Genomic DNA, 27,985 nt, shown 5'->3' on the forward strand with positions numbered 1-27,985 from the left:
AAATTATAGCTCCTAATCTTTAGAATTCATGCATGTCCTATTGAAAAAGAGTCTTCACAGATGTGATTAAATTAAGGATCTTTAACTGGGGAGAGTATCCTGGATTAGCCAGGCGGGCCCTAAATGCAACCAATATCCTTATAAGAGGGAGGGAGTGGGGGATTTGTCACAGAAGGCAATGTAACCACTGAAGCAAGATGCTGTGCCTCTGGCTTTGAATGTGGGGGAGAGGGCCACTAGCCAAGGAATGCATGGAATGGAGTTTAGAAGATGGAAAAGGAAGAACGGCTCTGCCAACACCCTGATTTCAGCCCAATGAAGCTGATTTCAGACTTTGGACCTGTGAAACTGTGAGAGAGTAAATGTGTATTTTGCTTTAAGCCACCAAGTTGGTGGTAATTTGTTATGGCAGCCGTAGGAAACGAATACAGTAAGTTTTTAATGCGTGGAAGTGGTGGTGACTTTACTTAGTTAACCTACAGGTTCCGTGTGTATTGGACCACCTGCTGTTCTAGTCACGTTACAGCTGTTAACTCAGTTCTCAAACAAGTTTTGGAGATCAATACTGTTTACTGTCCCTGTCTTACAAACGAGAGACTGAAGAAGTGAGTTAGCAAAAGTCTCTCCATTGGTCCGTGTTGAAGTTGAGATTTGAACTCATAGTTGTTGATCTTACTATTATTTTGAGATATAATTCACATACCACATAATTCACCCACTTAACATCCACTTTTCGGTGTTTTTTACTACGTTCACAGAATTGTGTAGTCATCGCTACAATCAATTTTGGAATATTTTATCACCCCAGAAAGAAACTCTGTACCCATTAGTCGCTTCCATTCCATCTCCACATACCGTTTCTTCCCCCCACAGCCTTTGGCAAACACCGGCCTCCTTTCTGCTAAAGTTTTGTCTCTTCTGAACATTTCCTATCATATATTCCACTGTATGGATAAACCACATTTTATCCATTCATCACTTAGTGGATATTTGAGGTGTGTCTACCTTTTATCATTATGAATAATGCTGCTCTGAGCATTCATGGACTAGTTTTTGTGTGGATCTATGTTCTTAATTTCTCTTGGATATATACCAAGAAGTGGGTCATATGTCTATGCTTAACCATTTGAGGAACTGCCAGACTGTTTTCCAAAGTAGCTGCATCATTTTACATTCCCACCAGCAGTGTGTGATGGTTGCAGTCTCTCTCCATCCTTACCTAGCCCTTTTTATTTTTGTATTGATCTTTGATTATAGCCATCATATTGAGCGTGAAGTGGTGTCTCGTGGCTTTGATTTGCATTTCCTTGATGGCTAATGATTCTGAGCATCTGTTTGTGTGTTTAATGGGTATTTGTAGATCTTCTTTGGAGTAGGAACCTTTGTCTAATCCATAGTCATGAACATTTGCACTTATGTTTTGTTTGAACGATTTTCTGGTTTTAGCTCTCACATTTAGGTCTTTGATCCATTTTGAATAATTTTTTGGATGTGGTATGAGGTGGAGGCCCAACTTCATGTGAATATCCAGTTGTCCCAGCACTATTTATTGGAAAGATTTTCTCTTCCCCAGTGAATTTTCTTGGCAGCCTTGTTGAAAAGCAATTGACTGTAAATGTGAGGACTCTCAGCTCTATTCTGTTGATCTGTATGTCTATCTCTGTGTCAGTTCCACCCTGTCTTGATTACTATAACTTTGTAGTAAGTTTAAAAATCAGAGTCAGTTCTTTTTTTCAAGATTGTTTTTACTCTTTGGGGTCCCTTGAATTTCCATATGAATTTTAGGATCAGCTTGTCAATTTCTGCAAAGAAGCCAGCTGGAATTTTCATTTTATTCTCCATGTATCCTTTATGAACCATTGGCTTTTTTAAAAAAACTTTTTTTCATGTATTTATTTTTGAGAGGCAGAGAGAGAGAGAGAGAGCACAAGTGGGGGAGGGACAGAGAGAGAATGAGGCACAGGATCCAAAGCAGGCTCCAAGCTGTGCACAGAGCCTGACGCAGGGCTCAAACTCACAAACTGTGAGATCATGATCTGAGCCAAAGTTGGACGTTTAACTGACTGAGCCACCCAGGTGCCCCATGAACCATTGGCTTTTTAAATCCAAGTTGAGTCTCTGGAGTTTTCATGGAGGAATTTATATTAGTTCACATTTATTTTACGTACCATTCTTGTTTTATTCTCCCTGGTGTTGAATGTTTTCTCATATTATGCTTTTTGCTATATGGACTCTGCACTTTTGCTTATTTATTTTTATATTTCTAGAAAGCTGTGGATAACAGATATCTTATTTTTATTTTTGTCTGTGGATATATTAAATGAAAATAAAAACATTCCTGAGCTTAAGTTTATCTTAATATCAAAGTAAAAACAAGAGTAATTGTGGCTGTGTTATGAAAGGTAAGAATTTAAGAGCTTTTGCTTCCCTTGGTCTTCCTTTCTTATTTTAATTATTTAATTTCATAATATTATAAATTACAGTATCTAAAACTATATTAGGCATTTATTTAATAGGTTTTTCCTTTTTATTTGGATATTAATAATTATACTCATCCCTCCATGGATTTAATTGGTTTCAATATAGTTCTTTTCTCATTATGCGTTCAATCCCATCCTTGAGTTCTTAACTTTGTTTCTCTTCATAATGCTCTAGTCAGCATACCAAAGTAATTTTTTAGAAAGGGCATCAGTGTGGTAAGAGGGTGACAATTTGTCTAAATATAGACATCTTATCCCCTCCTGTACTTGCAAATATTCTTCTACTGTCTTGAGGTGTCTGGTGCTGAGAAGTTTGAGGACAGCTGTTTTCCAGCCCTAATGTTCTTCTGTTCTCTAGTCCTGACATTTATACTTCTTACAGCAAGACAACTGAGTACAGACTTCCTTTCACAGATTTTGCCTAGAATATGGTAAACCCCCTTGATTGCCAAATTCAGGACTTCTTTAGGAGCAAGAAAGATTTCTCTTGGCATAACTCCTATCAGTGTTCCTGCTTTGTTCATTTTTTCCCTCCAGGACCTATTATTTGGATCTCTAATCTCTGAACACCATCTACCTTTCTCTATCTCTTTCTTTCTCTTTCCTTTCCTTCATTGGTTTTTCTTTGTATTCTGAGAGTGTTTTCCTACAATATGCTCTACATCATTGATGCAATTTTCCTTAATTATCTCCAATATAAACTTTTCATTCAGCTGCAGTGTTTTTGGTTACCATGATCTTTTATCTTAGTCTGTTCTCTTCTCATAGCAACATCCTCTTGTATCTAACTAAAAAATAAACAAGGAAAGATTTCTCTCTCGTTCTTGCATCATATCTATTTTAGAGGCAAGCTTTTCCTTCATCATTCTTTCTACTTTACTGTAAAATTTATTTAGTCTAAGGCCTTACCCTTAAAAAAAAAAAAGATTCCTTTTGTATGTGTGTGCAAATGAATGTGTGTATTTTTCACCTTGTTCTAAAAAGAATTGAAGGAAGTGTTGGGGGAGATTCATCCTAGCCCAGTGTTAGAGATGATTGGAATGCATAGTCTCCCCTTGGCCCCCTCAAATTCCCTTTGGATCCTGGAAGAATGCAGTCACTAAGTGCTAGATCCCCTTCTACATGTGGGAAGATATTTCAATCCTCTAGCCAAAAAAAGCTAACTCAGATCCAGGAAGGAAGGCAAATGTCCTGTCACTATTTAGTCATGTTTGAGAGGACAGTCTATAGTTGTCAGAATTCTCTCAATGTTATTGTCCAGAGGCATAAAGACATCCAGGAAGGACCCTTCTTAGGACCTGTTTTCTTCTCTTGTCCCTTCCCTACTGACAGCAAATTTATGTTGAACTGAAGAGTGAGCAGCTGTTCCACTGCTTAGTGCCTTGCCTGAGTAATGCCTTTTTTTTTGGAGATCAATTCTAAGATCTCTTTAATACTCATGGTAGACACATGGCTGCCAATTCACAGAGGCAAAAACAAACTCAAACAAACAAAACAAAGCGAGACAAAACAACCAACCCGGGGCTTCTCAAAGAGTTACCCTTGCCTCTCCCATCACACTCTGCTGCTCTTCTCCTGTAATGTGCGTTTGTTCTTTCTAAGTTAATGGGTGTTTAGGAGGGCCAACTAAGGCCTCTACTTACTTGTGCCTGGTTATGCTGCCATGTCTCAGAAGAGATGATGCTGGCCATTAGTGTCATGTCTTAATTTGAATACAGCGGCTTTTCATTTGGGAAAAAAATCCCATTTCTTTTAAGGCATAGTTGTAGATTTTCACAAAAATGTGGGAGTGTGGCAAAGTATTTTCACTTATGCTACCATCATGCTTGGTGGTCATAAGACTTGGCTTTGTGAAATCATTCTGGCAGCAGTCTAGGGAATGAACCAAGATTGGTGAGCGATGGAGGGAGACTCGTATTGGGTTTCTGCAGTAGCCCAGTAGGCGAGAAGTGATGGGGACCTGCACTAAGGCATTGATGGTGCAGGGTGTGGGGGTAGGGGAATGAATGGGAGGGGCTGGATTTAGACAATTTTCTGAATTATAGAGTCTGAAGTAGAGAGCTAAGTGGTTTGTTGGGAGAGAAGGAGAAAGAGATGTCAAGACTTATTCTCAAGTTTAGATTTGAATGATTGGGTCAGTAAGTGCTTATAAAATAAGGCTAGGAAGTGGGGAAGGAGAGTAGATTTGACAGAGGAGGAGAGAGATAACAAGTTCATCCTGGCACATGCTGAACACAAGATGGTTATAAGACATCAAGCAGAGATACTATGTTGATTGCTGGAAATTTGGGTCTAGAGCTTAGAGAGGTCTGTCCAAAATCCAGAGATAATGAGAGTTGGAGTTGGAAAGGATGGGCATGAATAAATCTCCTTGGAAAGGGTAGAGAATGAAAACAGAAGAGGATGAAGAATGATACCTAATAAGTACCAACGTTAATAAAGGGATGGGAAGAGAAAGGATTTGAGAAAAGAGATTCAGAATCTCTTCTGGTATTTGTGCTTTCTGTTGCTTATTTTGGTAGCTGAGTGCCTTTCTTTTTTTTATTTATTTTTTATTTTTTTAATGTTTATTTTTGAGAGAGAGACAGAGAGACAGAGTGAGTTGGGGAGGACCAGAGAGAGAGGGAGACCCAGAATGTGAAGCAGGCTCCAGGCTCTGAGCTGTCAGCACAGAGCCCAATGTGGGGCTTGAACCCACAAACTGTGAGATCATGACCTGAGCCAAAGTCAGCCACCCAGGTGCCCCATGAGTGGTTTGCTTTCTTACATTCCTGCAGGGTTGCCTTCTCCACACCATCGTGATGTCACAAGTTTTGGTTAAATCCATATGCAATGTTTCCTTTAGCATGACTAATTATTGTTTGTGTCTCAGATGTTCTTTCCTATAGGACTTTTTATTTTTACTGACATTAATAAGGCCTCTCACTTCTTTATATGCTTAGTTCTCAGTGTCTCTCTATTAGTAATCCTTTTTTGCAAACGCTTTGATACACTTTCCTACGTAGTCAGTAATTTTTCTTTTTTGTCCTTCTTTTCTTGTCTGTTCTTTTTTAAAACCTCCTCTCTGAACCTGTTGTCCTATCCCCATCTAAGCTCATTGCTCTTCTAGACTGCTGCATGGTTGTCTTCCTGGACTTCTTCCCCTGACCTTTCTACTGTTGATTTTGATTCTCCGTTTGTACTACATCTTTTCCTTTTCCTAGGTTCACTACCTCATTTGGGTGGAGCACATCCTTTGGTACTTCCTGAGAAAAGGTGCATTGGATTAAAAATGTTGAGGCCTTTGTGTCTTTTGGATTTTTGAAGTCTGATGCTATTCTTATTCCCAATTATTTTTATGCCACTTGTTCCTCCCACCCCACCCTCTGTTTTCTAAAAAGCATTTAGGATTTTTTCTTTATCCCTTATGTACTAAACATGTATAGTGATGTACTTTGGGGTGTGTTTATTTTCATCTATTGTGTTGGGCATTCAGCCCCTCCCATCTGGCAACTCAGGTCCTTTAGTTCTGGGAAATTTTCTCATATGGTTTCTTTGATAATTTTCTTTCCATGGTTTTCTCTGATCTTTCTTTCTGGAAGGTGTATTAGTCAGGTGCTGTCTCTCTTGTATTAATAATTTTAATTTCTTGTGTTTTCTCCCCATCCTCTTTGGCAGTCAGCTCTACCTTCTAGGATATTTTCTCAACTTTATTCTTAAAATTTCAAAGACATTTGTCAAGTTCATTTTTCAGTTATTGTAGTTTAAAATTCTAAAAACTTGTTTTTATTTTCTAATTGTTTATTTAAACAAAATTGTACACTCTTTTGGTCTCACAGATGCAATTTTTTTCTCATCTCTGTGAGGATAATAATTGAAATTTTCCCCTCTGTTTCCTCTGGGCTTGTTTATTTGTTTTCATTTTAGTCTTTCCCATTGAAGTCTTTTCCCACATATTATTATTATCTTTACACAATTCTGTCAGGTCAATGTTATTATTATCCTCATTTTATGGTTAACATGTCTTAGAAAGTATATCACTGCTTTATTTTTCTTACCAGGGATGTCTGAAAAAGTTATCAGAAACCAGCCAAATCCACAGTCCAGCGTCTTGATCAAGCTGAATTCTCTGTTGAGTCCTAGAGTCTCTGCTTGCCCTCCTATACTTTACTTTTCCTAAATGCCAGATAGAGTTCTCTTACTATATAAGATAGATCTGTTACAAAGATTTGCTCTTTTTAAAATTTAACTGAATGTTTCTCCTTTCCTGCATCTTCCTTCTGCCATTTGCACTAGTACTTCCCTCTGAGCCATAGAGGTGGACCAGATCTAAATCCCTTTCCGTGGGATAGTCCCTCAGATATTTGAAAGGATATTGTCATGACTCCTCCGTGTCTGCCATTCCCCAGCTGAAGAGGCCTCAGCTTTCCTACTGTATTTCACTGTTTTGTCAAGTTCCAGTTGGCTAACGCTTGTTTTTTGGGAAGCTTCAGATCAGTTCTAGGCTGTTAAGGTCTCACTTTAAGTGTGTTGTCTGAAACTTAATACAGAGTCCAGATGTGCTTTGAAAGCCTGAGCCTTGACTGGGGTCCTGTCACTTTATTCATGTGTCCTGCAGTTGGTTTAGTTTTAACTTAACAGAGTGTCATATGCTCTAACATCTTTAACATCTTTTCCTAGTAGGTGATAGTTTTGATAAGCGTCTCACAAATTTTAATTTCTGAGACTCTGAGCTGCTTACTTCTACTTACTTCCTTTTGATTAGGGCTATGAGTATGTTGTCCTTCTTGGTTATTGCTTTTACTACTTAGGATTTCCTTTATAAGGCCAATTGCTCTTGACCTTAGATATTAACCCCAAATGGAGGTTCTAAGGTGATATTAAAAAATGGAAAGATCTTGTTAATGTAAACTACATAAATAAAAACTATCATATGCAAATTTGAAAAGGAAGATACAACGTAAACAGGAGTTTTCCAGGTACCATGTTAAGCACGTTGAACCCATTACCTCATTTGACCTTTACAAAAATCTTATGACATGAGAAATGCTGTTATTCCTGTTTTAAAACTGAGGAAGTGAGGCCAATACCATATAGCTAGGAAGGCCAAAGGTGTGATACAGTCCTAGAAACGCCACGCTCAAGGCTGATAATGCTGTTACCTAGAGAATTGAAGCTCACACATTACATTTTGTGCTAATTATAGCTAATATTATTGAATGGAATTATCTTATATAACCTACTGAGGTGTATTACATCTGTTTCTTTTAACAGAGCATACCAAGGATAAAAACGTTTATTTGACAGATCAAGGCGATGACATTGACATTCTGAACATTAATTCTTACAGTTCTTTAAGAGCAGGGATTATTCATACTTTATATATCTTATTAATACTTATATATATCTTATACATACTTATGTATATCTTATATATCTTATAAAGTTTTATTCATACTTTATATATCCAGTACCAAGCACATTCCAGACAATCAAATGTTATTCAAATCAGTGCAAGCGTGAATATATAAATGAGTACATAATGAATGAATGAATGAAATTATAAGATATCAGTCACTAGTAAAGTTTTTAGGTCTATTAAAGTTTTGAGGCCTATTTGCCCCATACATCTTCAATAAATTTGTCCCTGTTTAAATCTTCAATAGGTTGCTTTGCTTTATGAGCTCATATGTTTGCTCTTTGTAATGTTTTCATCTCATTGTCAGTGTTCTAAATGGAACATCCATAGATATGACATGTACCTGAAGCTCTTTGTAGATGGGGAGAGTAAAAGGAAGTTGCTGTAGGTAGCTCAGGTCATTGTGTCCAAGGGAGACAAATAAAGTCATGTTTGATCCAGACCATGGGTGTATTCAAGGGCTTTGATCCAAGGTGGGGGTCCAGCTGCAGGGGCATCTGGGAAGTACATCCTTGGTCTGTTGCCAGGTCATTGGGCAGAAACGTCTGTCTGAGGTCACTGGAAACTGAATTCAGATCCTACATGAAAGTAGTGGACTGAAACCAGCATACAAGGTCACTCCCCTACCAATTTGGTCAACATCTGTGGTCTGACTCTAATCCTAAGGTGGAAATGAAGCAAGGACCAGGAACTGGGTGGCCAGACTCTAATGTACTCTATGATGAATTTACCTAAGGAGGTTTGCCCAGATTCTCCCAAAGGGGTGGTTAAATTCTTTGCAGGACACTTGACCCAAGGCATGGAAGCAACATGGGTTTTCAGATGCTCTCCCATTGTGGTGAAGAAATTCCCAATATACTGTAGGAATTAGGTGGAGTTGATCCTCAAGAGATAAACCTATTGTGTCTTCACCAGAGTAGGGCAAAGCTGGACAGGCGCAAACAGAGAGGGACAAATTGCTAATGGAACTTTTGTGAGTAGGAGCTTCTGTCTCTCCTTTGAAACTTCTGCCCTCCAATTTATTGTCTGTCTCAAAATACACTGCTCTGGGGGTGCCTGGGTGACTCAGCTGGTTAAGTGTCTGACTTTTGATTTCAGCTAAGGTCATCATTTCGTGGTTTGTGAGTTTGAGCTCTGCATCGGACTCTGCACCGACAATGTGGACCTGCTTGGGATTCTCTCCCTCTCTCTCTCTGCTCTTCCCCTGCTCATGCTGTTTCTGTCTCTCTCAAAATAAATAAATAAACTTAAAAAAATACATTGCTCTGAACTGAAGATAATACTTCTGAGAGAGTGCAATGAAGGCATTGATTTGCAGGGAGTGGTTCATAAAAGGACTTACATTGTGCCAAGACCTATGCTAAGTGCTTGACTTTCACTATCTCATTTATCCCTACAACAACACTTTTTGACCCATCAAGCTATATATAGAGTATTTCCACCACTCAAAAAGTTCCCTCATGATTCAGTGCAAATTTGTTTACTTTTAATTGATTCATTGAGTAAAGAACTGGAAATCACTATGGGCGGTATATTCCCTTTCTGCATCACATTGGAAGTGAGATGTTGACAAACTGGGTGGGTGGGTATGTCCAGAATGGGAAAGGATTCAGAGACCATGTTGTTTAAAGAACATGTGTCAAAAGAAATAGTGACATGAATATGACTGGTACTAATATGGTAGTTCTAAGAAAAATTGGAAACCTGCATTTGGTCAATCAAGGTTAGCCAAATATTTTAAGAGACTTTCCAATATTGGAGGAAAGGGTTATTATAGGGCCATTTGGGGGAAGTCCGAGGTCTTAGGACAGTCATGAGCAGAGAGGATATGAAGGAGGGAGAGAGAATTTTCCCTGTTGTGTTAGTGACTGCATCCTGCATTAGTTCATCTCAGCTTTGTTTTTTCTTCCCGCCCCACCCCCCACAGTTTTGCCATTATTTTATCTATTTATGAATTGCTTCTCTAAGAACTCTTAAGTCTGCCTGTTTAACTCCTGGTCCTCTGTATCACAAATTCTACTGGTTTCAGGATTCTTGGATGATAGTAGGTATGGTGAGGTGGAGGCATAAAGAATATTCAGGATAAAAAGACATGGGACTGGAAGTAGAAGACTTGGTTGAGTTGTACACCCAGTAGCATATAGGTGGGGCAAGTGTCCTTGCTCTTCAGCCTCAGCTTTTGCTTACTTGTAAAATGGAACTCTGTGTGTGTGTGTGTGTGTGTGTGTGTGTCCGTCCTAGGGAGTTTCTCTGAGGATCAAAAAGAGAGGGAACATAAATGCGTTTGCAAACTGTTGTTGAGATAATTGAAATGTAAAGTTTTCTATCACTATTGCCATTGTGACATTACCATTTGCAAGACCTCCTTTAATTTGGAAGCCCCTTAAGCCACAATGATTTGTGTAGTGGGGTCATTACTGTGCTGGAGCCTTAAATGGAGACTTTATCCATGATTTCTGAAAGGTCACCCACCCCAGAGACACATGTGAACAGAAAACAAATTTGTTTGTTAATTGGTTTCAGTTCTGTTGGCTTCAAATAGAGATCTCTGGGAGTCCTTGGCTGGCACATCAAGGGGACATTTCGAAGGAAATCTGTATGAGACCTCAGAGCAAATAGGCACTCAGCTATTTCCTTTCTAAAAAGGAAAAAAATTCTGCTTGTTTGGGTGCATGAACATATGTATAACAGCTTGCTCTAATCCTTTCCCCCATGCCTTGTTCCATTTTAAAGATAGAACAATCTAACACCCCAGCTTTTATATTATCTTCCACTTTAGGACTTTCACAGTATTTCTGGAAATTTTGCCTAAGCAGCATTACACCTTCTTTATTTCACAGGTATGCATAAAAAAGCAATATCCATTAACATTCTTCATGGCATTTTGATGGTAGGAAAAATATCTGAGTTTATTTTTAGGGAAAATCACATGGCAGAAAGAATAACAAATATTTGTGGTTGCCTTGGGAACTCAACTTCTAGATATTATGATTATGGAAAGGAGGAACAGATTTGGAGCTGGGGCAATTGGTTACCAAGTAATAGAACAGCAAGAGAACCTGCAAGAGAGTTAGAAAGAAGTAGATCTATGTAAAAAAAACAGGTGCCTTGTCAATTATTTTTTCTTTTTGTCTGTTTCTGATTACTATATCCTGCCTTCCTGAGAGAGGAATGTGATGGGATGCTTAATATAACCAAGTGATTTTCTTGTTCTCTCTCTCTCTCTGTGCGTATGCACGCGCGCGCGCGCGTGTGTGTGTGTGTGTGTGTGTGTGTGTGTGTGTGTGTGTGTAAAGGTCAAGGTACCAATTTGACCTTTTGCCAAATTGTCCTCAGAGGAGAAGGTTTCCAAGGGGAGGCACTGGAGCCAGGAAATCAAGCTTTTTGTATTCCTGGATCTTTCTTGGAACAGCTCATTATGTGTGACATTTACAGATGTAGCCCCAGCTGCTCAGGAGTGTAAGTTCCTCAGAATACACATGCTTTATAGGAGCATTAAAAGTGTCCTATGTATTGGGAGGAGCACTGGGTGATATATGGAAACCAATTTGATAATAAATTTCATATTAAAAAAATAAAAAAATAAAACTCAAAAAAAAAAAGTGTCCTATGCTGCTTGTTGCCAGCATTTCTAGCACTGATACTCACTAGCAGCTTGTTCCTCTGGTCAACCTCAGAGACAAGGGGACTTCTGTAAGCTCTGATGTCTCGTGCAGACAGTGGGACTAAGTGTGGGGTTTGAAGGCCTGGAAGAGGATTCTAGTTTCATTCCCCAGTCACTCCAAGGCCTTGGTGGACCCAGGATATGGAGGTTCTGTACTTGTATGGCCTTCTGAGTTGCATACGGCATTTGACTTGCTGTTCCCCCAGAAAACATTTGATGTACACCCCAAACACTCAGGGCCTGTTGGAAAGCACCCCTAGGCCTAATACTCTTTCTCTTGGAGCTGGCAGACAATGGAAGGAAAGAGTTACTTGGGGAAAGAAGTAAAGCTGGATGTCAGAGTGGGGTTAGGATTCAAGCATCAGGGTCTACAGGGCTCCAAGACTCATGCCACTCCATTCCCACAGGACAAGATAGTGATGGGGTGTGTTATTGGGAGTTTAAGCCTAAGGGAGGGATATGTGTGAGGCATAGGTGACAAGGACTGGGTTAGGTTATCTGGAGTGATAGGGGCTGACAGGCCCATTTGGAGAAGTCAGAAAACACAGGTAACAGACTCTATTGCTGCATATAAGCTGGCAGGAACTGCTTTAATGAGGGCATAGTGCCAGCCCACACGACTGGGCAGCCACTGTGGAAGTCATCCTCCCTGATTTCTCTTCCATTGCCAAAACTCAGCTCTTCTTTGATTCTGTCTCTGTGTCTCCTGATGCACAGGCTGCACTGGCTGGAAAACTCCCTTCTATTGTCACAAATTGTATTCGAGAGGTTTTCTTGTTCCAGGCCAACTCCATTGATCTCCTAAGAAAAAGAGGTAGAGCCGAATGTTCAAGCATTTGGATGAACCAAACCTCCAATCCTAGTTCTGCCTCTTACTAGCTATATCATCACCGCAGGTAGGTAACTTAACTTTTCTGAGTCAGTGTTCTCAACCAGTACAATATGATTAATTTTGTATTGGTTTGTTCAGAGGGCTAAATGAGGTAATGCAAGCCCAACCGTGGCTCAAGCAGTGGTTGTTGGTGTAGTCTATTGTGGCCAAGATCATAAGGTCACAGGACATGAAAAGCAGCCACAAAACCCAACCTAGACATTTATGAGGCAGAAACCACCTGTGGTGACCTTCTTAGAAGATGGCCATGTTAACTGGCCATACTTGACTGAAGGAAGTGGGTAGGTGGTAGGTGGGGGGACGGGTAGGAGGAGATAGAAAAGGGAAGAGTTAAATGAGTGTCAGTTCCTCCTAATAATGAAGAGCATAGTGTTCCCACCATCACACAGGCTTGTGCTTACATTCCAGCTCTGCACTTACTGTGTGACAATGAGCACATTACTAAACATCTGACCCCCAGTTTCCTCAAGTGCAAATTGGCCTAATGATATCTATAGTGTTGTGAAGATTTCATGGACGGTGCACGTAGTGTTTAGCATAGTGCCTGGTACCCAGCAAGCACATAACAAATGGTAACTGTGAGGATGAAACTGAGAGTTTTCCAGTGCTGCTCTTTCCATCCAAGGAGGCAGGAAGGAGACAGGGTGGGTACTTGGTAAAACTGGGTGCTGGTGAAGTGGATGTGGTATCTAAGAGCTTCATTTCTGGACCTCTCTTCTATATCCTGAGCCTTATGTCCTCCCACCCTGCTGCCCAGTGCCTGGGTGCTGCCAAAGTCCCTTTCCTCCAGCCCATCCCAAGGGATAGTTTGTCCCTTGCCCTCCTCCTATACTGCCTCCAAACCCATGTTCTTTCTATTCAGCTTTTCCACAGCCAGGTTTGGGGAACACAGTCCATCTCAACATTTCACGTTAAGGTGTGAAGAACCACACAACTCCCTTCCACTTTAAGGCCCCAGAGCATTTCTTTACTCCCCTGAATTGGAAATGAGAATGAGAAGCAGTGGAGTAGAGAGTGTACTTTGAGCCCAAGGACTTCCATATTGCCCTGAAAGGAGCCTGCAAGACAAGCCTGGAGGAAGGGCAGAATCAGCAGGGGAGGGAGAAGGTGTGGGTTTCCCTAACCTCCCTACAGCATCCCCTTTCTTTGCCTGAGAAGGCGAACCCTAATTCTAGAACTTGAAGCTGATGTTGCTTTCCGAAGAATAGGGTGACCCAGGACTGATACTCACCAAGCCAGGCTCAGTCCTAGATTCTGGCTTCCAGTGTACTGTCAGCAGCAAAACCTGGTTCCCAAACCACCAAGTCTAGTGAGAAAAAGTATCAGCAAATGGTGAAGTGACAGGAATCTTTGTACCCACCCTAGACTTTTCTATCATGAGAAAAAGAAGAATCCTGGAAATTTGGGAAATTAAAACACTTTTCAACACCATTTACAGATGTAAAAAGCCTCTGGTTACTTGGGTATTGCGCATTTGCATATTTGATTTTATACATTGATTCAAAATGCAGTTATGGCCTTGCAAGCTATAATCATCATTATCATAATAATCATAATCATTGAATTTACAGTTCATATGCGAGTTTCTTAAAGATTATTCAGTTTAATTCTTTTAGCAACTCCATCAAATAGATAGTACTGTTAATCCTCCTTTTACAGTTGAAGAAACAAAGACTGAGAATGTGACTTACTCAAGATCCCAGCTCCTGTAACCTCTGGGTGTTGTTTTACTGTTGCTTTTTCATTTAGGTAGTCTGCTGCCAACTTTAGAATAATTCATGGAAAGGTGTGAGGCTATGGCTCTTTGCCTCTTCCAATGTGAAGCATAATAAGCTGCATTAATTTCCAGGAAAAGGGCTGAGAGAGAAAAAAGGAGAATACATCTATGATTCATTGATACAACTTTTTTTTTTTTTCCAACGTTTATTTATTTTTGGGACAGAGAGAGACAGAGCATGAACGGGGGAGGGGCAGAGAGAGAGGGAGACACAGAATCGGAAACAGGCTCCAGGCTCTGAGCCATCAGCCCAGAGCCTGACGCGGGGCTCGAACTCACGGACCGCGAGATCGTGACCTGGCTGAAGTCGGACGCTTAACCGACTGCGCCACCCAGGCGCCCCATTTCATTGATACAACTTTTAAGGAAATTTGATGAGTCTAGAATTTCAAGCTTTCTTTTGACCATCTTCATTTTTTTTTTTCGAATCAAAGTTTAACCTATTGAAATAAATATACTTTTACTCTACCTAAACATGAAGCTCCACATGTCACAGGGCTTAGAAGGGTGGGTCTCCTAACTGATTGGAGGCAGTCAGTTCTATTTCTTATTTAAAGTCATAAATGTTTTAGAATAGGGAGGGAATGTTAAGATATTGTTTGTATGAAAATACAAAAGCATGAGATTGGAAGCTTGTTGCAGGGCTTTGGATGAGAACAAAGGAGGGAGAGTGAAAACCGACATTGTTGTATAAGATAAAACCACCCTAGTCAGGTGGAAGCTTTGGATGAAGTATTTCCATTAAAAAGCAAAGACAGGGGGCGCCTGGGTGGCGCAGTCGGTTGGGCGTCCGACTTCAGCCAGGTCACGATCTCGCGGTCCGTGAGTTCGAGCCCCGCGTCGGGCTCTGGGCTGATGGCTCAGAGCCTGGAGCCTGTTTCCGATTCTGTGTCTCCCTCTCTCTCTGCCCCTCCCCCGTTCATGCTCTGTTTCTCTCTGTCCCACAAATAAATAAACGTTGAAAAAAAAAAAAATTTAAAAAAAAAAAAAAAAAAAGCAAAGACAGAAGCAAAATAAACTGTGAATGGAGTTTTCTAACTAAAGGAGGTCTTTGCAAACCAGATATTCTAATAATTAGTATTTCAAAGATACTATGCCAGCTTGGTCTTGGGGAAGTTGCTTAATCTGTCTCATTTGCGTTTTCCTTATCTGTAAAACAGGAACTAAAACAGTAGTTAACTTATAGTTCCTTTAAGAGTATTAAATGAGAAAAAAAATTTTTATGTGGTGTGCCTAGTACAGTGCTTGGCATGAAGATCACAGTAGATGTTGGCAACACTTTCCTTCATTACCCCCCACCCAACCCCTTTCAATTATGAAAGTTTGAAACACTGTAACTTTACCTAGATATTGATTGGAAATCTAATTTTCCAAAAATATATGAAAAATTCTTAATATTCCTCATAGATACTTTTTGCAAGTTAGAGGAGGATTTTAGTGCCCTTCTTCCATCTTCTTTGATTTAATTCTGATTCAAAAGAAAGATATGGCTAAGAAGTAGGAGAAATGAATAGTTGGTTTAGGCATTAATAATCTTGAAAGAGGAAAACAAGGCAACCAGCAGTTGGCCTCAATTTTTAGGAAGAAGGATTAAAAAAAAATCAGAAAAATGATAGGTGAGATCTCATGGTCAGATTTGCTAAAGAATATGGCTCAAAAGGATAGGAGTCTAAAAGTGATATAACCAACTAACTGAGCAATCAGATTATGTGATCAGAAGTAATCTTAATGGGTAAGGGAAGTGAAAGGCATTTAAAATACTTATTTGACCAGAGGGACCTTAATAAGGAGTTTAGAAATTAGGGGTGAGTTTAATTTTATTTTATATATTTCTCCATTTTCTCAAAATTTCTATGATCACCATGGCTTTTATAAAATAAAGTCCTCCCCCCCGGCCCAAGGATTTGTACAATAGAGAAAAAAGATGGCAAGTAGTCGAGAAGAACGTTTAGAAGCTAGGAGAATTCTTTTAAAAGTAGCATCCCTTGGGCTAAGTATCACTTGGAGATGAGGCGTGCAGGAAAAAATGCTAAAGATAACAAAAAAAGTTATTTTGATTACGGTTCAGTACAAGACATGAACAGGAAGAGGGATTCACAATGGTAATGATTATGCAAAAGAATTGGAACCTCTGAACTTCTATTTTGCTTGAGTCTAGAAAGATGCAGTTCAGTCAATTCAAAGTGAAACATACCTCATTAAGAAGTCATTGAAACAGAGGAGAAGTTATTAAGAGAGTCCATGATTTTTCTAAATGAATTTAAAGAACTTTATAGACATGATGGTCTTTAAGTTCTCAGAGTTAGTAACCTAAATCATAAAATATGGGGAGGATAGGTTCAGGAAACTCCACATGAGGTTGATTCTTGGCAAAGTCTTAAAATAAATATGGAAGATTTGTTAGCAACTAAAAAAGAAAGCCCCAATCACTTGAAACTGGCATGGATTTATTAAATCAAGTTATATCAAATTGCCCCAATTAGGAACATGCGTAGGAGGATGTTAGAGTTAATGAATTTGGAAGTCTCTCAAATTCATAGAAATAGTGTATTTTATTTCAGCAAGAGGTTCATAAAATTTTTTATAGAACATTTAAAACAAAACCAAAAAGAATAATATACCTCCATATACCCATTACCCATCTTCAACAGCTATCAATATTCTGAGATTTTTGTTTTCCCTGTTGCTCTCCCCTCCACCAGGTCTTTTTATTGTTGGTATTGGAATACTTTAAAGCAAATCCCAGATATAATATCATTTTACTTGTAAGTACTTCAGTATGAGAAAAACGTATAATATACAACAGTATGAGAAAGACGTATGACAAAGTCTTTCATGATATGCTTAAAGATGAGTTGGAGAAACATGGATTGGATAAGAATGAACTCAGAGGATTGGTATTAGTGTGAATCATGGCTAAATCATGTTGACAAACGGTTTGAAATCCACCTTGAGGAAAGGTTATAGGGGAACATACCACAAGGTTCTGCACTTGTCCTAGTATTATTTGGCACATTTTATCAATGATTTGGATGAAACCATAGGAAGCACATTTAGCAAATTTGCCAGTAATACACAGCTTTTAGTGAGAGTGCAATATATTACATAAAAGAATCAAGTGTCATCAAACCAGAAAGATGGGCTGGAGCCATAAGGCTGACATTTAAATGATATACACACCCCAAGAGAGAATCCTGACATGGAGATAGTTTGTGTGAAAAAGATCTGTAGGTTTTACTGGACCACAGTTTTCAATATGAGTATCTAAAGCAACTAGTCATACTAGGTGGCAGCAATTAAAGTTAAGTTTCCAAATCAAGGATATAATAACTTCACTCTCTCTGTAGTACTGTCCTCAGTTCAGAGCAGTGTTTTGTCTTAATTATTTTTAATGTTTATTTATTTTTGAGAGAGAGAAAGACAGCACAAGCAGGGGAGGGGCAGAGAGAAAGGGAGAGACAGAGTCCAAAGCAAGCTCCAGGCTCTGAGCTCTCAGCACAGAGCCCAACACGGGGCTCGAACCCATGAACCATGAGATCATGACCTGGGCCAAAGTTGAACCGACTGAGCCACCCAGGTGCCCCCAGAGCAGTGTGTTTTGAGAGAGACATTAACAAACCAGAGGGCATCTAGTAGTGGGTAATTAGGGTGACATGAGATCTGGCAAGGTGAGACATGAGATCTGTAAATGTGGTTAATGGAACTGGGGTTATTTGTCCTCAAGAATGGGAAACTGGGTATCTTTGTGGATTAAAATTGTTAATGAAGAGAAGTAAACATACTGCATTGCATCATAGCTTAAAGCTGAAATCAGTGGGTGGGAGTTGGAATGAAACAAAACTTGCATCGTGATAAAGAGCTTCCTAGATGGGGCGCCTGGGTGGCGCAGTCGGTTAAGCGTCCGACTTCGGCCAGGTCACGATCTCGCGGTCCCTGAGTTCGAGCCCCGCGTCGGGCTCTGGGCTGATGGCTCAGAGCCTGGAGCCTGTTTCCGATTCTGTGTCTCCCTCTCTCTCTGCCCCTCCCCTGTTCATGCTCTGTCTCTCTCTGTCCCAAAAATAAATAAACGTTGAAAAAAAAAATTAAAAAAAAAAAAGAGCTTCCTAGAGATTAGCCATGTCTGCCAAAAGCATGCACTACATGGACATGTATTTCTGTCAGTGGAGAAGGATACTGCAGAGGTTAAATACCCAGCTTTCAAGAATTCCGTAGAAGTAGATTTTCTGCTTAGAAGCAATTTGAAACTTTGGCTGCACATTAGAATTACCTGAGGGGTTTTAAAAATGACTAGTGCCTGAGTCCTAAGCCCAGAGACTCTGATGCAGTTTCTCTGGATGGGACTGGAAAAAGTTCTAGGAGATTCTCCTATGCATTTGGGGCTGGGAACCTTGGAGTGCATGAACTCTAAGCTTCTTTCCACTTTGAGATTTTTTTTTGATCTGAAAAATATGTACCACATTCATGGAGTATTAAAAAGTCAAAATGGTGGAAAGCCTAAAGATGACAGTGAAGTCAGACACAAAACTGAGCTCAGGGAAGAAAAGAGAATTGATTAAGCGAGACTGAAAATGCCAGAGGCTACAAGGAGAGAGTGCATCTTAGAAGAGGGGGTGCCCCTGTCTTTGGTAAGAAGGTAAGAATGAGGCTGAGTGAGAATGGTAGAGGGGATGAGAGCATGACTAAAGAACATGGGGGTCTGAAGAAGAAGCTAAATTCAGGATGGTCCCAGGAAAACTGGGATGGTTGATCATCCTAAAATTGCCCCCTGGCCCCTAAATGAGGACAGCACAAGAGACCTTTTCTTATCTTAGTCCCTCCCCCTCGCAGAGTGAAGCTGTGTTGTGTATACATCTGAGTGGGTCATACTGGCATAGCGAGCATCAGCGGAGGTTACAATTCATGCTCCCTCTAGCTGTTGGTTCCCGTCACGGGGTCTTGCTTGCCGGGCATCTTGCTGGGGTGCTAGTGTTGGGCTTACTTCCTTTAGGCTGCCTGCGAATCCCTTACCCTACCTCTCTCCCAAATCCCTGCTGAAACCTCTTAGAGTGATTTTGAACCTTGTTTCTCTGAAGAGCTTCCTAGAAGTTCCCTCACTGTTATTTCAGTCCCCCTCTCACCATGATGTTAAACAATCTCGAAGGTGACTTCCCAAATCTGGCTGGCATCAGGGATAGTGAACAAGGGCTGCCTTTAAAAAGTAGGCTAGATGGGGCGCCTGGGTGGCTCAGTCGGTTAAGCGTCCGACTTCAGCTCAGGTCACGATCTCAGGGTCCATGAGTTCGAGCCCCGCGCGTCGGGCTCTGCGCTGATGGCTCAGAGCCTGGAGCCTGCTTCCGATTCTGTGTCTCCTTCTCTCTCTGCCCCTCCCCCGTTCATGCTCTGTCTCTCTCTGTCTCAAAAATAAATAAACGTTAAAAAAAAAAAGTAAAAAAAAAAGTAGGCTAGAGGGGCGCCTGGGTGGCTCAGTCGGTTAAGCGGCCGACTTCAGCTCAGGTCATGATCTCGCAGTCCGTGAGTTTGAACCCCGTGTTGGGCTCTGTGCTAACAGCTCAGAGCCTGGAGCCTGTTTCAGATTCTGTGTCTTCCTCTCTCTGACCCTCCCCCATTCATGCTCTGTCTCTCTCTGTCTCAAAAATAAATAAACATTAAAAAAAAAATTTTTTTTTTAAATAAAAAGTAGGCTAGAGGTAGCTGAGGGATTCCCTATTAAGAACAGGCTAGAGGCATGCTGCTTTCATGATCTCTTTCTCATCAAAAGAGAAATATGGGTGGGAGATGTTGAGTCATTTACAAAAATAGCACAGAGGAAATCCCTCTGAAATCATAGGAGAAATGCCTAGAGTTGTGCTTTAAATATAAAGAATAAATTGGATGGTCTTCACTGATTGTACCCCTAGTACGCCTCACAAGTGCTCTGCAACTATTTTTTTAAATATCCACCATTGACTAGGGTGTAGTTAGAGTGCATTATGAATTAAAGCAGTAGTTTTCAAAGTATGATTCCTGGAGTAGCCACAGCAGCGTTACCTGGCAACTTATTAGAAATGCAAATTCTCTGGCTTCACCCAAGACATAGTAAATCAGTAACTCTGAGCATAGGGTCCAGCAGTTTTGTTTTAACAACACACGTAGGTGATTTTGAGTGGGTTTATGGTTGAGAACTGGATTACAGAAACTGTGTCTTTAGAATGTTCTCTAAAGGACTTGCCCAGAGCCTGCCCTTTGACGTAGGCAAACTGCAAGCCAAAGGAACTTCAGTTCTAACCACCGAGCCAGGGTGGGGGTGGGGTTAGTATTTTGCTTAGTAAAATAGGTCATGTGACAGGAGAGAAAAACTACAAACAGGGAAGAGTAAAATCAAATAGAATCAGAGTGATAAAGCAGTGGACAATCCAATTAATTCATGTCATTACAAAATTTGAAAGTCATTATATAAATGACTATAATTATGAATACATACCTACATAAAAAGGAATTGTATGATATGAATTGGATTTTTAAATATGCTGTGTTTTGTTTCACCTTGGAGATGTGATTTCTTGTGAGACCATTGTATAGTAGGTTCTGGTCAGTCCTCAATTGAAGGTCTATGTTGACAGGAAAATGGAAGAAACATGCTGAATTTTAATAATTCAGCTGATTTAATAATATCAGCTAAAAGATAATTTAGCTGCTACAGTTTTATTTTCTTGGAGTTACGTGGTAAAGAATCACAGATACCAAAAATGTGAAAAAGTTACGATCTTAATCATAACCATATCAGCCACAACAATAACAATCATAACTACAATTGCCATTTATTGAGTGCCTATACTGTGTGCACACACTGCTGTGTGCTTGGCACTAGGGATGAAGTTGTGGACAAGCAGACATGGTCCTTGCCCCCTGAACCAGTGGTTCCCAACCTCGGCTACACATTAGATGTACCAGGGAGCCATTAAAAGATTGCAATGTGTAGGCCCCATCTGCAGTAATCCTGATTTAATTTGTCTGGGGTGGAACGCAGGAGTTGGTATTTTCTCCAGTGAATTTAATATGCAGCCAGCATTGAGGCTGGTGTGGTGGAATACTTACGTATGTAGATAATTAATTACGATAGCTTTAAGTGATAGAAAAGTTTCGAGTGTCATGCAGAGTGCCTGCTAGAGTGAGTTCATAAAAGGGTTCCCTGAGGTGTCCTTGAGGGAGTCACTTTCAGTTGGGATCTGAAGGCTGAGTAGAAAATAGCTAAACAAAGGAAGTGGGAGGAGAATGTTCCAGGCAGAGTAAAAAAATTGTGCCAGGACCTTGTAGCAGGGGGAGAATGGTGAAGTGAGGCTGAGGGGAGGCAGAGTGAGGGGAAGAGTGGTGATAAGAGAGTCTAGAAACCCAGAAAGGGTAGAGCACACAGAACCTATGACTTGCATGAAGGTTTCTGTTTTTATTCTAAAGTAATGGGAAGCTCTGAAGTGTTTTAAGTAACTAGTGGGTGATGTGATCATATAGGCACCTTGAAAAGATCACTCTGGCTTCAGTATAGAAAGTAAATTGTCGAGGGGCAAGAGTGGATGCAGGGAGATGAGTTAGGAGCCTGCTGTGGGAGGTGGTGGTGGTTGGACTAAGGAGGTGGCAGTGTGATGGAGGGGGATGGGGAGGCATCAGAATCTTTGGGAGGCAGGACCCAGGACTAGACACAAAGTCTCAGAAAAATTTCCTGAATAAATGGGTTGTTTGGGTATGAAGGGTGAGGGTGAAGAAGAAATGGAGGATGATGCTGTTCTTGGTATCACAACTGGGTGAGATCTCAGTAGAGATGTTCACTGAACTATAAATGTTGAACTATGGGAAGTCGGAGGAAGAACAGGTTTGGGGGGAGGGGAGAAACATGCATTCTGTTTGAGTAGAATGGGTTTGAGGTGTCTGTGAGTCATCCAAGCTGAAAGGGCAAAGAGGGAGCCAAAAAGTCAAGAATACGTATGTCTGGACTAAAGTTAAACTATTTCCCACACATTGACAGTAGTAACTGAGGCCATGGGGTCTGTTGGGATCACTCTAATCACTCTTTTCATACAGCGCTCACTACATCTTCACATCTACTTCCCAAAGTAAGTGATGGATGTTTTAAAAATTTTAGTCTAGAAAATGAAGATTTAGAAAGTTAGAAAGTTTAGAAAGCCCAAGTCACACAACTAGTAAGATGCAGAATTGAGAGTTTATCCTATGAGATTATTACATAGTCATAAAAAAGGAGATGCATTACTACTTAATCATACTCTCTTTAATCAGAATGACTCATTGCCAGAGACAATGTAGAGTTAACCGTACTTGCTTAGAAAGAACCAGCCAAATGTGGAGTTCCTTCTATTATAAACCTATCATTTAGGGCTATTATTCTTTGTAATTTAGTGAGAAAGTATTCCATGGAGTTTATGACTAAGCACTGGGATCCAGATTTGGGATTTACTACCCAAACATTTGTCCTCTTGCTTCCTACAGTACATGCAGACTGAAGTTGAGGTTTCCTGGCAGCTCACTAAAAATAGTCAGAACCATGGAGTTGAGAAGTAAAACATTTGAAATATTTGAATCCCCCACCCTTTTTCTTGATGGAAAATGTTGTATACTAAAAATTCAAATCAATCTTATCCATTCATTTATTCAACTGAACTGATATATGGAGTATTGACATAGGCCACACCCTTTGCTGGTTTCTAAAGATCTAAAAGATACTCTGTGTTCTCAGGGCACTTATTCTCATGGAGGAAACTGACACAAGTTAAAGGCCATTGTAGCACTGTGCACAGGTGCCATGAGACAGATGCAGAGGAAGGGCAAGAGGCTTTCAGGAAGACTTTCTGGAAGCAGTGACACATAAACTGCTCATTCTCTCTCAGCCTCCATTTCCCCAGAAGATAGTTAGATAAAGAAGTGAGAGGAGGGGCGCCTGGGTGGCGCAGTCGGTTAAGCGTCCGACTTCAGCCAGGTCACGATCTTGCCGTCCGCGAGTTCGAGCCCCGCGTCAGGCTCTGGGCTGATGGCTCAGAGCCTGGAGCCTGTTTCCGATTCTGTGTCTCCCTCTCTCTCTGCCCCTCCCCCGTTCATGCTCTGTCTCTCTCTGTCACAAAAATAAATAAACGTTGAAAAAAAAAATTTAAAAAGAAGTGAGAGGAAAGAATAGTGTTTTAGACAGAAGAAAGAAGCAGAAACATTGTGTAAGGCATAAGGATATGAAAAAGGGCCAGTGTAGAAACTAACACCTTGAAGTATACCTGGGGACATGGCCTCCAAACTGTTGTTAAAGAGTTTTGCTTTTATTTTGAGACATTGCTCAGAGAATCAGAAGTTCACACTGGTGGGATTGTAGAATCAGGTTTGCATTTTTAGGATGTTCGTGCTGGCTCTAAAGTAGAAAATGGACTGGAAGGGGAAGAGCCTGAGTATGAGAGGGCCTCTATAGAAGCTGTTGTAGAAGTCCAGGCAAGAAGAGATAAATGAAAGGATTTGAGAGATATTTAGTGGGTAGAATCAAAAAAACTTGGAGCTTGATCAGAGGGAGAAGAAGGAGTTTAGGGACACTGGTATGGTGGTATGGTGGTGACCTTCACTGAGCAGATTATAGAGAAAAATTAGTGTGGGGAAGACAGTTAAGTTTTAAACGTGGTGATTTTGGCTGTAGAACATTAAAGCAAATATGTCCAGTAGGTGACTAGAATTACAGATTTGGAGCTCAAGAGCAAGTTCTGGACTGGAGATAATAGATGAGAGAGTCATCTCCATACAGATTAGGGAGTCATCTCCATACAGATTAGAGAGTCATCACCCTTGAGTTGAGTGTATGTATATAAAATGAAATGAGCCAAGGTTCTCAGAACACTATGTAACATCCCTATTCAAAGGGTATGGTGAGAAAGAAGAGCCAGTAAACCAGGGGTCAGAGAAATAGGAGGACTATTACAAGAGAGCCTGGTGTCATGGAAGCCAAGAAAGGAGAGACTTTATGTAGTAAGAAATTAACAGTGTCAAAGTCTACAGGAAATGTAAATACTGAAAAGCATCCATTGGCTGTTTCTATGAGTGGCTTTAGTGGGATGGTGGGACAGAAGCCAGGTGTGGTGGATCAAGGAGGGAGTAGGTTGTGAGGAGGTGGAATTTAGGAATGCCCAGAGTATACGGAGAAAAAAAAAAAAAAAACAAGTTAGAGGAAGTCACATCTTAAGAACTGCTGGGGCATGACGGGTCAGGTCACTGGAGATGCTGGAGGGAGAGAGCTGGAGGCAAGAGAAGTGGAATGAACATACCAGTAACCATATAAAAATCTAAGAAGAGAGGAAGTGGCCTTTCCCCACCCAGTCCTGAGAGAATAGGTAGAGGGTGGGCCCAATAGTTTCTTTGTTATCTAACTTAACTATCCCATCCCTAAAGATGGGTCTACCAATGTGTCATTCCCAGAGGTCAGTTCTAGGCAACAAAGACTTTCCCAAAAGGTGGAGTAAAATTTTCCTCTTCAACTCAAGTGTTCCCCAGAGTACTTGGGTTTTCAGGAATTTCTATAAAGAGTTTGAACTATTTTAGCCATCATTTCCAAGGACCATAATGTATGCTTCCTTTTTTGTGGTATGCTGAGGTGGAGACACTTTCCCTTCCATTCAGAACAATATTATAACTCCAAAGAAGAGAAAGCATATGGAATCACTCTTGTCTGCTTTGGCCCCCCAAGTCTGTTTCCTTGTCTGGCTGCACTCCTCCTACCTCTGTAAGTCTGAGCAAGTAAGATAGCAGACTGTATGGGTGTGAGCAAGAAGTCAATAGAATGTGCTGTACACATGCCTTTGGTGGTCTCTGCGTTGCATCCATATTCTACAGACAGCCTGTATCTTTTTTTTTTTTTTAATTTTTTTTTTCAACGTTTATTTATTTTTGGGACAGAGAGAGACAGAGCATGAACGGGGGAGGGGCAGAGAGAGGGAGACATAGAATCGGAAACAGGCTCCAGGCTCCGAGCCATCAGCCCAGAGCCTGACGCGGGGCTCGAACTCACGGACCGCGAGATCGTGACCTGGCTGAAGCCGGACGCTTAACCGACTGCGCCACCCAGGCGCCCCAGATAGGTTGATCATATTCTTAATGATTTTTAATGACTCTATATATTAAGGAAACTAACTGGTTCATAGCTGTTACAAACATTTTTCGTACTTTGTAACTTTTTACCTTGTTTATGGCATATTTTGCTGCAGAAATATTTTTATGTTGCTTCTGACTTTTATATCTCATGGGTGCAAAGATGTGGAGATAGAAATGAGAGAATTTATGAATGTAAGGTATAGAACACAGGGGACTGTAAATCTAGGTAACCTGAGTGAGTCAGTTTACTCCACCTTGCCTCTGACCCCCTACTCTGGTGATATATGGCCAGTACAGATTTTCATAGTCTTTGTCACTGGATGAAACTAACCAAAGTTTATTGACAAATGCAGCTGCTCTGAGAAAGGGCAGAGTCCCCAGGATGCATTTCTTCAATTCAGTTGTGGAAGAGGATTCATTTAGTGAAAGCAATGTGCTTAGTGCAAAGACCATCAATACATGAGATTGTTACACTTTTTGGCTGGGACACAGGGAATTCCTGTCTGCAGTCTCAGTGATGTCACTTTGCTGGAAACAACCCTCTTCCTTGCCAGCCCTATACTTGAATACGGGATTCCATGATGACCACAAAGACTTATTGTGCTCCATGCAGTCTATGGGCAAAATAATTCAGGAGAGGCCAGAAGGGGTGTGGGTGAGGTGGTAGATGGTATGGTGGGAGGAAGTAAGGAGAAGAGCGAGGAAGGAGACTCCTTTGCTTCCTTATTTCTCATACATAGAGCCCCTACTGGCATTTGATTTTTGCAGTTATTAACAATTTTTCCAGTCAGGCACACCAAATGCAAAGTCAGTTACTTGCTGCTAATCTGAAAAGAGCACAGCTCACAGCAAGAGCCTTGGAGAGGGGAACATGGGGGTGGTAGAATCCAATTTGCAGGAAGAGCTCAGCACCCCTACTCGCATTTCCACTGCCTGAGTGTCCCTAGCTGGGCTCCTCTTGCCCAAAGCTGAGCCTCAGATGGGGCTCACTCAGGATCAGCCAAGCCACTTTGTTAAGATAAATGTGCTCCTTTTCTAAAGAGTTGTGGGCTGAAATTAACCAGCTAATTAACATTTCAAAGATTAGGAATAAATGATCATAAATAGAAGCAAATAGCTTCCTCTGAAGTCTGTGGTTCAAGGGATCAGTAGGACAGGGCATGGGTAATTTACTCAATTAATCATCTCTCCCTCTCTTTCCATTCCCATCCTCCACCTCTCCCTTCCCCTTTTATTCTCTGGATCTGTCTTCTTGCCCATGTCTCCCAAGCCTGGGTCAATCGTGTTTTCCCTCCCTCTCCTTTGCCTTTTGCCCTTTAACTAACTAGTCATCATTGAGGCCTTTCAGTTTATTTTTAGCATTTGTGTATTTGTTGACATTGTACTGACTTCCTTGACTTAAAAACACAGGAAAAAACCCCACCAAATTAAACAGCTTTGTCCTCAAATTTGACTCCGGATTTATTAATTGGGAAAATATGGGGGGTGTGAGATGAAATATGATCTTTCCATTTGAACAGAAATTGGGGTGTGTTCTTTTGCATTGAGTCAAGGAACGAAGCTGAGTAATTAATTTCTACATGTTCCTAATGCAGAGCAATGGCTGAGGCAGTGGAGTGGACATGAGAGACTTGGATCGAAACCCTCTCTGCCATTTGCCACATGTCTGTATGTATGACTTTGAGGGGCACCAGGGTGGCTCAGTCAGCTAAGCGTCTGACTTTAGCTTAGGTCATGATCTCATGGTTTGTGGGTTAGAGCCCCATGTCAGGCTCTGTGCTCACAGCTCAGAGCCTGGAGCCTGCAAACCAACAAACAAAATGTATGACTTTGACCAAGTCCCCTTAACTTCTTGGGGAATTACAATCTCAGTCTCTGCTACTTAGCTCCAAGCTTCTGACTCCTAGGGACAAAAGACTCTATTTTAAAGGTAAAACATTGTCTGTTTTCACCTGTGACAACAGTCCAGACCACTCTTATAGCCAAATCATCAAAGTCAGTCACTTTTCACTTCTGGATAATGGGACTGGCTCCCACATACAGCACCAGTACTATGTGCCAAGCACTGTACTAAGCCTCAGTCATGTGCTGCAGGGTAGGACAGTGGTTAAAAGCCTGGCCTCTGGGTCCAGAATACCTGTGCTTACTTCCTGGTCCCAACATTTACATCGGTGTAACTTTGGGCAACTTACTTAGCTTCTCTGTGACTCACTTTCCTCATCTGTAGAGTGACAGTAATGATGATAATAGTACCTACCTGTAAATTGTGAGCTTATTTAGAAAAAGTGTCTTTGCTAATGTAATTAAGGATCTTGAGATGAGTTCATTCTGGATTTAGGGTGGGCCCTACATCCAATCACTGGTGTCCTATAAGAGAAGAGAGAGGGAAATGTAGCACACACAGACACAGGGGAAAAGGCCATGTGCAGGCAGTGATTGGAGAGACGTAGCCACAAGCCAAAGAATACCAGGAGCCACCAGAAACTGGAAGACGCAAGAAAGAAATCTCCTCCAGAGCCTTTGGCCCTGTTGACACCTTGATTCTGGACTTCTGCCTTCCAGAATTGTGAGAGAATAAGTTTCTATTGCTTTAAGTCACCAAGTTTGTGGTAGTTTGTTGTTGATAGCCCTAGGAAATTGATGCAGATGATAATAGTACATCTACGTCAGAGGA

At 40.9% G+C, this 27,985-nt stretch overlaps 1 protein-coding gene and 1 long non-coding RNA gene across 5 annotated transcripts in view; one reads left to right on the top strand and one right to left on the bottom strand.

The window, feature by feature from the left end:
• The window catches only part of ENTPD1 (ectonucleoside triphosphate diphosphohydrolase 1), an 87,059-nt gene that overhangs the window by 8,698 nt on the left and 50,376 nt on the right, over positions 1–27,985 (top strand). The window lies entirely within an intron of this gene.
• On the bottom strand, positions 7,738–27,736 carry LOC147576091 (uncharacterized). Its single transcript, XR_015241755.1, has 4 exons — positions 27,569–27,736; positions 14,126–14,291; positions 13,666–13,740; positions 7,738–12,343 (listed from the first exon to the last, which is right to left on the bottom strand). It is a non-coding gene; the product is annotated as an uncharacterized LOC147576091 (long non-coding RNA).

The sequence above is a fragment of the Puma concolor genome, chromosome D2 (assembly GCF_028749965.1).
Source record: "Puma concolor isolate L17-30 chromosome D2, mPumCon1.1.hap2, whole genome shotgun sequence".
NCBI lineage: Eukaryota > Metazoa > Chordata > Mammalia > Carnivora > Felidae > Puma > Puma concolor.